Raw genomic sequence first — 10664 nt, forward strand, 5'->3', positions numbered from 1 at the left:
AAGCATGCACAAAATATATGAGCAGTAAGTAAAGAGAGAGAGAGAGAGAGATTTATAATGGTTCGGAGATGGTGTAATTCTCATACTCCACTCTTCTCTTTTCACTTCAAGGAGGAAATTCATTATTCTTCGATCACCCAGATACAATAGTGAATAAGTGTCCACCGACACTTCTCCGAGTGCTTCGCACAAAGCTACACTCCTCCAAGGTTTTTCGAAAGCTCCTCTTGTTACTCTGACTTCCCGAGTACTTCGCACTAAGCTGTACTCCTACACCACAAGAACTACGCACAAAGCTACGCTCTCACAGGGTTTTCACAAGCTCCCCTTGTTACTCTGCCCTTTACACCGAGTGCTACGCACAAAGCTACACTCAAAGCTACACTCAACCAGGGTTTTTCACTCTCTCTAGTTACTCCGCCCTCTTTCTACACTCAGTAGAGAATATTACAAAGGAATAAAATATTTTCCTCTCACTCAGACTTGAATATAATTCTATGAAGCATTTCCCCCTTTTCGGCTAATTAGAAATATGTTTGTTCTTGCAAATCTTGGTGTTTTTGTCGCTTGATTAGCCGTATTTAAAATCGTGCTTGTCTTCAAGTCTGCTTGGACAATTTATAGCCAATGAAAGCTATTTGCCCGTTGATCAACTTTCGATCTCGATCGTCCATCTTCGTATGTAGTTGATCAAAATAAAGTTGTCAACTTGATCTGAAATGTTAGGCAGTAGTCTTTTCGCCTTTTGTCAGATGTTTTGAATATTTTGCCCGTTGCCGTGTCTTGAATTTTGTAGCCTCCAAAATTTGAATAAGTTCGGCGCGGCAAACTTGACATTTCTTGTCATTCATCAATGTTCTGACATATCAAGTTTATCAAGTAATTCATCTGCTGATTCTTGCTTGAGTATGAAAATATATCTCCATGAATCAGCCTTCTTCGAGCGTCTCTGGTTCCATCGTAAAAAGTTGATGTTCAGATGAAAATATATCAGTTATTTTCTTCTTCATAATCCATGTAGAATGATATATTGGAACCTTTGTAAAAACTTCATAGTTGTTCATGGTGAGATGCTCTGTTTTCGATTTTGTACTTGGTCCACCTTACTTGGTGTAATTCTTCCTCTGTGCATGGCTCTTGTGAGACTAGTGCATTCAAGTTGGTTAGTCTCCTTTTACTTAGTCTCCAACTTGGTTAGTCTCCTTCTTTCCTAGTATCCAAGTTGGTTAGTCTCCTTCTTGGGTTAGTCTCCCAAGCTAGCTAGTCTCCTTCTTCGGTTAGTCTCCCAAGCTAGCCTAGTCTCCTTCTTCTGTTAGTCTCCCAAGCTAGCTAGTCTCTTTCTTGGGTTAGTCTCTCCCAAGCTAGCCTAGTCTCCTTCTACGGTTAGTCTCCAAAGCTAGCTAGTCTCTTTCTTGGGTTAGTCTCCCATACGGTGGTACCTAGTCTTCCAAGTGAGACAAAAATACTTAACATGAGATTTAAACTTAAGATCATTTAGCATCGCTCACACGCGTGTCATCCAACTCTTCTAGCATAGTTCTTGGTGACTTATCTGCATCATAATTGTGTTAAGCTATAATCCCGCTTAACTTCTTCAAATGAATTATGATTTTCCAAACTTGTACGTGGGTTGCATGATATGGGTGCACCATACTCTGTAGACTCAAAACTGACTCAACAAAATAGAATTGGGGACTACTTGATTTTTCCAAAATACAATTGGCTCATCAAAATTTACAATTTATTCCTAACATAATCCAATTGGTAATTAAATTCTTTAAATTCCTTAAAATTCAATAGTCGGGGACTAGTAATTGACTAATCAACCTAAGTCAATATGTTGTACCTAAAGCTTTGTGAATAGTTCCCTTGTTCTCTTACACTTTTTCATCTTAGTAAGGGCAAAGAAGACATTTCCCTTATGATTGTATTCCAAGCTAACCTAGAAATCATCTTTCATTTCTCTCCTAACACTTTGAAATCAAAAGCTCTTCCATCTCTCTAAAAACCTAGCTAGCTTTCTCTCCAAGCTAAGTTTAGGCTTTCCAAGATCTTCAAAGTTTGTCTCCAAGATTCCACCTTTCCTACTCTTGAGCATCTAGGAGGGTAAGATCTATGTTCCTTTTGTGTTTTTAGTGTTTTCTAAGGTATCTTTTCCTAAAGATGAAATCTTTATGATCTTTTGATGTGTTCTTGAAGCGGGTGTGGAAGGTGAACCTTGTTAGGGGCTTTGAGAAGTGTTAAGTGAAGGTTTTGTCTACAAGAGGTAACCCATGCTCTACAAAATCTATTTTGCTTACTTATATGATGATTTATTCGATTCTACATGTGATTTTGCTATGAAATGTGAGTGTTGATGCATTGTCTTATGAAAATGCATATCTAGAGCTTGTTATTAGGCTTCATGTGTGCCATTGCTTGGATATTCCTTTGATTCAAGTCATTTTGTTATATTTGGTGAGATTTGACATGTTTTGGACTTGAATTTGAGCTTGGTGTTGAAAATCGCCGAAGGGATATTTTTGTACAGGGTTTGGTATCCGCGGGCGGAACGGCGGGCAGTGGCTTACCCGCCGCCCCACCCGCGGGGTACAAGGGCGTGGAATGTTGGTTCCCGCGGGCGGAACCACGGGTGGGGGTCCACCCGTGGCCCCACCCGCGGGGTACAATATGTGGCTGGTTGGGGATTTGTTCCCCCTGATTCTTTTGACTCGGTATTTGGTCTTTTGACTTCCCGATGTTCTTTTGTGGAACTATTTGAGTGTCTTCTTGATGTTTCGTTTGCCTAGAACTCTATGGTAGGATTTCATGTAGGCTTTGGTGTCTTGAATCGTGCTAAGTGTTCAACCTTGTGATTCGTTGAACCATGATGAGTTTTGTGTGTTCTTCGGAACTACGTTTGATTTGCCCATTTGATAAGCATGCTAGTTTGGTGTTTAAATGCTAGCGTGTGTGGTTTGTCCTTTCCTATTGTGGATGATGACTTGTCTTGATCATCGTTGTTGTCGGATTGTGATCCTTCTCTTGTTGAGTATGGTTTCATATCTTCGTTGTGATCCGTTGATTGATTCCTATGATGGTGTTGTGTGTGTGGCCTGGATTGCACGATTAATGGTATGGGACATTAGTCACCAAGGTACGGCAGTGGTCCTCGTGGTGGCCATGACGCGATTATGGAGTTTGTGACTTGAGTGATGGGTTCACGTATTTCTTGGGAGGCATGTGTTGCCATGTGTGTGATTGGTACCCTCGTGTACTTTTGTTGGTGGAAATTGTTGGTGGTTTGTTAGTGGATGGGGACGACGGTCTTCGGAGGAATAAGGTTGGACTCAGAAGTACAGGGGTCCTGGAGGTAAAGGTTGGAACTAGCTATAAGGTTGGGGGTAGCCATAAGGCTAGAACCAGGCATAAGGAAGGCATATCAATTCGTGATGGGTGATGTCACGAAGGCAAGTGTTGCCGTTGTGTAATTCTCTATTCGTGACGAGTGATGTCGCGAAGGCATGTGTTGCCAATGTGTGTCTCTTATACTCTTGTGTTGTGTATGTCGGGTGATATTCTGCTCAGTGATGGTAGAATATACCTTGAGCCTTACTTGTGTTGTAGTTGTTTACTCCTTGTTGTCTTGGGATGTGTTCCATTATTCTTATTGAGAGTGGTATAGAGTCTTGTGGTTGACTTCTATCCTTGGCTTTGAACTTATATATACAGTATTCCGTTTCGAAATGATTTTGTATATACTATCTATATATGTTACTGACATGTATTGGTGGGTTACCAGCATTATTCGCTGACCGGGCGTCGTCCCATTTATCTATGTGCTTTTCAGGTCCCGAGTAGTGGCGAGCGCGATCTAGTAATGGATAGTATAGATACCTCAGACTTTGTTGTTTATTTATGGGCCTGGGTGCCTTCTATGTTGGATTTCAGACTTGTGTATGGTTTGACCTTGTTCCTTTAGACTGATGATGTGGATGTTGTTTTCGCCTGTGCATTCACCTTAGCGTGGACATGGCATAACACTGTAACACCCCGTGTTACGGCCTTCAATCCCGGATTAATTATTTAATTAATCCCGCTAATAATAATTAAATATGATTTAATTCGGTTAGGTTTCCTTTAATTAATTAATAAGGTCCACCATGAACCGTGGACCCTTGCCCAAATTAGAGTCTTAAGCCTATTAGGAATAAAGAAAGTAAACCCTTTACTATTCAGATTCTAATTAGGAATCCTAGACCTAGTTATCTATTAGGAATAAAGGAAGTAGACCTTTTACTATTCAGACTACGATTAGGATTCCCTTTAATTAATTAATATGGTCCACTGTGGACCATGGACCCTTATCCCTAAAATAAGCCCTTAGTCCTATAAGGAATAGAATTAGTAAACCCATACCATTCAGACCCTAATTAGGAGTCTTAAATATATAAATAGGGATAAAGGAGGCACCTAGATCTTTCACCACAATAATCTCTCACCACACAAGAAGTTCCAAGAATCCCCTTAGGAGAAATCAAGAAAGAAGAAAGCTTAAAGAAAGACCCTTCATAGCCAAGGAATTAATTAAGGCTAAGAGGTAACCCATGTCTCAACAAAACCTATTTTCATAGCTATGTTTCCCCTCTTAGGATTTCCCCCATGTTCTTGTGAGATTGATGATTCGTTATAATGATCTTGATAATTGGTATTATGATTCCATGGGTGATCTTGATGTTCTTGACGATTAAAAGGTGTCCTTGATGTTCTTGATGATTATGTGATGTTCTTAATGATTATATGATGTTGTTGATATTTATATGATATTCCTACCAAATCTTGATTTTAGAAGATGAATTGTGTTCTTGTTGATTTAAAAATAGTTAGAACCCTAGGTTATATCGTGGAATTCGTATGGTATTATTCTTGGTATATTGGGTGGGAATTCGCATGATTGAGTGTTGATTATGTTTAGAAAAGCATGATAGGTTATGTGCCGTTTGTTTCTTGATTTTGATCCATTAATTGTCTATGTGTGTTATCAATTGCGTTTGAAAGTGTCTAAGCATGACTTCGGGTTCCACAAAGGTTCCCGGGGCGTTTTTGGTGAAAAAGAGTCAGTGGGGGTAGGGGACCCGCCACCTACCCGCGGCCTAGTTGGGCAACGCCGGCAGCGGGCAGCTGCCCGCCGGGCACCCGCTGCCCGGAATAGTGCCGCCGGCGGGCAGCCGGCGGGTGACCCCTCACCCACCGGCTACCCGCTGGTTTGTACCCCACTTCGGGATCCCGGCTTCCCCGTTTGATGTTCCCCTGACCCCCGTGGTGTCCCAACGGACTCCGTCTATCGTGCCTATGTCTAGTTTGATTTTCGGGTACCGTCCGTAGGTCGTATGAGTTTTTTATATTGCATGCTAGTTGAATTGGTACCCCGTTGACCTAGGTGAAAGAAGTATGAACCCCTTAAGACTATTCTTAGTATGTGAAGGATCAGGCATAGGTTTTGTTATACGTTTTCTCCCCCTTCCCAATGTGTTAATGTGGGGTTGCATGTGCTTGCTCTGTGTTATGTGTGCATGTTACCTCGAATTGGTTGAGATCAATCGGGCTATACGGGCAGTCGGATGTGCTGAGAACCATACCGGCTGTTAACTAGGCTGGTAAAGACCAGTCAGGTATATAAATATTATATAGGACTGAGGTCCACTATACGGGCAGTTGAACGGGTTGAGAACCATCCCAACTGTTAACCAGGCTGGTAGAGACCGGTCAGGTATATAAATATTATATAGGACAGAGATCCACTATACGGGCAGTTGAATGGGTTGAGAACCATCCCAACTGTTAACCAGGCTGGTAAAGACTGGTCAGGTGTATAAATATTATATAGAGCTGCGGTTCATCGGTCGGTTGCGATCGACCCCTCCGTGCTGTGAGACGGGGCAGGGTGCTGCGGGGCCGTGTCAGAGCTATATGCGCTGACCCTCATGTATGGGCATGCGATTGGTCCTCTGGCGCCAACAAAGTGTGTTATGTGATGAAGTATGGATGAGTTGTTGTTATGAGTATCTTGGGGATGAGACTATGGGATTTATACCGGGGATCGAATATGTTGGGTTATGATTATTAATTGTGCTTATCTTATCTGTCTTGCCTGTTGTAAACTGTATATGCTTGGTATAACTGCTGTCTGTACTTAGCCCTACCTGTTGAGTCTATCCCTGTTTTAAAAGCTAGAGTTCGTAGGATATATCTTCATGTTCAAAATGGTTTTCGTATATATATATATATATATATATATATATATATATATATATATATATATATATATATATATATATATATATATATATATATATGTGTGTGTATTGTATTTCAACGCGTTAGAGTGGGTTACCAACATCTCTCGCTGAACAGATATATTTGGCTTTCAGGCACAGACGAGTAGATCACTGGAGCGCGCTAGAAGCTTGGGGCATAGCTTAGATAGTTTTTCCTTTCGGCCTGTGTGCCATGATTTAGTATTGATACTGATTGAGGTTTTAGAATTTAGCCTGTGTACTCGAGTTGTCTAGCTCAGGTGTGGCATAGCACCCCATACTCTTTGTATCGTATTTTGGGATTTAATGAGATTCTATCTTTATTATATAAGTTTTAAAAGTCTTGAAAATCTGGGGTGTTACAGTTGGTATCAGAGCCTAAGTTTGACCCTAGGATAAAACTCTTAAGGCCGGACTTTAGGACATTAGGCTTGATTTCTAGGTACTTAGGAACATAGGATTCAGGAATCTTAGGACGCGCGGTGAGATTGTGAAACCTACACGTAACCTCCCCTCACCTTATCCCTCTCTAACTTAAAATAACTTCCCCCTACGCTTACCACACCAAGGTAAGGGTGCAGCACACTGACTCATCGATACAATAAATATTGAGCCTGAAAACCAATAGTATGGCCGCCAACAAGAAGACAGTCAAGGATCCCACACTCCTCGAAGAATGAACCCGAACCTTCAACAAAGTCCTCGGGTTAGTGGAATAACCAGAGGAACGCCGCGTAGGGATAGCCTCATTCCACTTCAAGACACAAGGCTGATCTTTGATAAATCCACGAAGAACCCACTTTTGGGCAACCACCATGGAGGAGTGCCTAGGGGCACGGCTACGGGGACGATTCCACCCCGCACCTGTAAGGGCAACCATGTACAAGGAAAATCCTCCACCTAAAACAAGGGATGGCCACCATCAGGGAATACCACAAACAATCCCTCTAGCTGGCTCGTTTCGCGCCTGAATTAGATCCTATAGAGACAACCAAGATAAAGAAGTCTGTGACAGACCACAACTACGAAACCCAGAATGCCCTAATTGTAAGCAAACCATGCACACCCAACGAAGCCTACACTAGTAATGCCAACTTCTACCAAACGGGGAATTTAGGGACAAACCCGAAAGAAGGAGTAACGGAAGTGGGAGACCGCTCCCTCCAGCATGAGCGAACCATTCCGGAACTGGTTAAGAATGGGCGCAACTATCTCAGCCCGGAGACCGGGAACGCCAATTAAATACAAGAAAAAAAAGTAGTACATAAGCAACGTCTTTTCTCAATCGTTAGCACGAATTGTCGAAAAGGATTCGATATGACAAGAAGAGGCAACAGACGCATGGAAAGTATCATACAACTAGAGCCTCCCGGCGATAAGGGTCTTAACTGGGAACAAAGACCTTGATGGTTTTAAGACACCGTAAGAAGTACATGTAACACACAAAATCGCCAAAACACCATGCGACGTCAAAGGCAGTCAATCAATGCATTCCAAGGAAGAGAAATGCATCACCAAGCACTTGGTCACCAAAGGACTGAACAAAGAACGAGCGACAAGCCGAACTCCAAGAAAAACCAAGAAGGCTTATCATTAATCAAGCAAGGCAAAGACAAAGTTGGTTTATAACCAACCACCCGGTGAAGGTGACGAGGTTGCCAATTGGAAACCGGACCCGACCTACTGAGCAAAAAGAACATGCGAGAGTCTTGACTCATCTATAACTCGTACCTAAGGATCAATGAAACTATACGATGGGCCACCCTAGGTATTCAAGTCCCTTCTATTGTACACATGGACATGGGGCTTGTCAGGACTTAAATCTGTGCATTCACATAGCTTCACGCACATTAAGCACAAACCCCACGCACTTTAAATATTAACTCACAGATTTTAAGTTTCAACAACTATTGACATTAAACACAACCTCACGCACATTAAGTACAAACCCCACACACATTAAGCACAACCTCACGCACATTAAGCACAAACCCCACGCACTTTAATATATTAACTCTCAGATTTTAAGTTTCAACAACTATTGACATTAAGCACAACCTCACGCACATTAAGTACAAACCCCACACACATTAAGCACAACCTCACGCACATTAAGCACAAACCCCACACACATTAATCATAGATCCGCTCACCTTAATTTTGACCTACATGCAAAAATTACAAAATTGCCACCGCGTTTTTTTTTTTTTCAAATTTTGACAATTCTGGACATTGATTTAAGCGAGATGAATGGTCCAGATTAAACCGCACAACCGCACCTGGGCACTCTAACCGCACCAGAACCAAATTATATATATATATATATATATATATATATATATATATATATATATATATATATATATATATATATATATACATATACATATATATATATATACATATACATATATATATATACTAGCATTTTGTACGCGCGATGCGCGAAAACTTATGCCCAATATTAAAATATTGTTAAGTAACAAAATTTAAAAAATTAGTTAAAATTATGTTTCACAATTCCTTAAAGTGATCCAAACAATATATATATATATATATATATATATATATATATATATATATATATATATATTATAATAATAATTTACAAATAATACTAAGCTAACACCCACATATATGATATATTGATATGTATACACAAATAATATATATACATATTATTTATAACTAAAATTTAATATTCATATAAATATTTAATTAAAATATAATTTATAATTAAATTAATTTTTATATGATAATTTTAATAAAATGACAACTAAAAATAGGAAAAAGATATGATAGATGTAGGTGTATGGTAAGATTTGTGGACATATTAAATACTAACGGTGTTATAACGGTGTAAGGGTAATTTTGTCCAATACAAATCAAATGTACAACAATTAAAGCAAGATGTATATATTTATTAGCATATAAAAATGGGACAAAAATCAAGGACATAACTTGTATTGACACTTATTATGTTTTTAGATATATATATATATATATATATATATATATATATATATATATATATATATATATATATATATATATATATATATATGGAAAATGACACTTTTTCACCCTGAGTTTTATACTTATAGCATTTTTCTTCCTGAATTATTCATGTAAGCACATTAGCCCCTCAATTATTTTAAAAATAGTGGTTTTCCCCCCTGATATATTAAACTGACATTTCTACCATTAAAATAAAAATTTTATTTATTTTTCTTCTCCAAGAAATTATTGCGTATAAGTAAGGATGGCCATGGTTCGATTCGAATTGAATCGGACATTATAGCAATCGAATTAATAGTTTTCAGTTATGATTCAGATCCAGAACCCAATATTTGGATTTCAGTTTATTAAAATTATGAATCGAAAAAACTGGATCCTGAACCGTGAACCGGCAGTTCCAGATCGGGTTCACAATTTTGAACCGTCTACATTTTGTAATAGTCTAAATTCAACAATAAATGTATTTTACTTTTATCAATTCGGAGAGAAATGAGTGGAGAGAAAATAGGAGAGGAGATTATATAGTGATATGAAATAGTTAGGGCCAAAATTGTGAATATAAGGCGCGCAGAACCATTGTTGATGCCATTAATCCCCTTTTATATATATATATATATATATATATATATATATATATATATATATATGTATATATATATATATATGTATATATATATATATATATATGTATATGTATATATATATGTATATGTATATATATATGTATATGTATATATATATATATATATATATATATATATATATATATATATATATATATATATAGAATTACATTCATGTAAAAACAGGGCTTAAAATACAAACGTGTGGACATTTATGGATCATTAGATTTTGGATATCCAAGATTGTGATTAGTTTTTATGTTTTTGTGTGCTGTGTCCGCCTGTGTGCGCTGTCGTTTATGGATGTGTGCACACTGGCCCAAATACGGTAGATTCACACATACATACTACGGATGTGTGCACACTCACATTTAGGTGTGTGCACACTCACATTTAGGTGTGCACACTGTCGTCCATAGATGCGTGCACACCCGCATTTAGGTGTGTGCACGGTATATATATATATATATATATATATATATATATATATATATATATATTAAGTATTTTTTTTTTTTGTAAAAAAAATCTACAATCTACATCTACAAACTTTATAAGAGCTAATAATGTTAGACCCTTAACTTGAACAAAAAAAAAATGTAGGTGTAATTGTTTGTTAAAATGAATGGTTCATATTATTTTTATTTTAGTACTTTTTTAATGATTTTTCTTATTTACCATCTATTATATTATTTTCTTTCCTTAAATAACCATGTATTTTGTTAGT

Source organism: Ipomoea nil, unplaced genomic scaffold, assembly GCF_001879475.1.
Source record: "Ipomoea nil cultivar Tokyo-kokei standard unplaced genomic scaffold, Asagao_1.1 scaffold2338, whole genome shotgun sequence".
Classification (NCBI taxonomy): Eukaryota; Viridiplantae; Streptophyta; class Magnoliopsida; order Solanales; family Convolvulaceae; genus Ipomoea; species Ipomoea nil.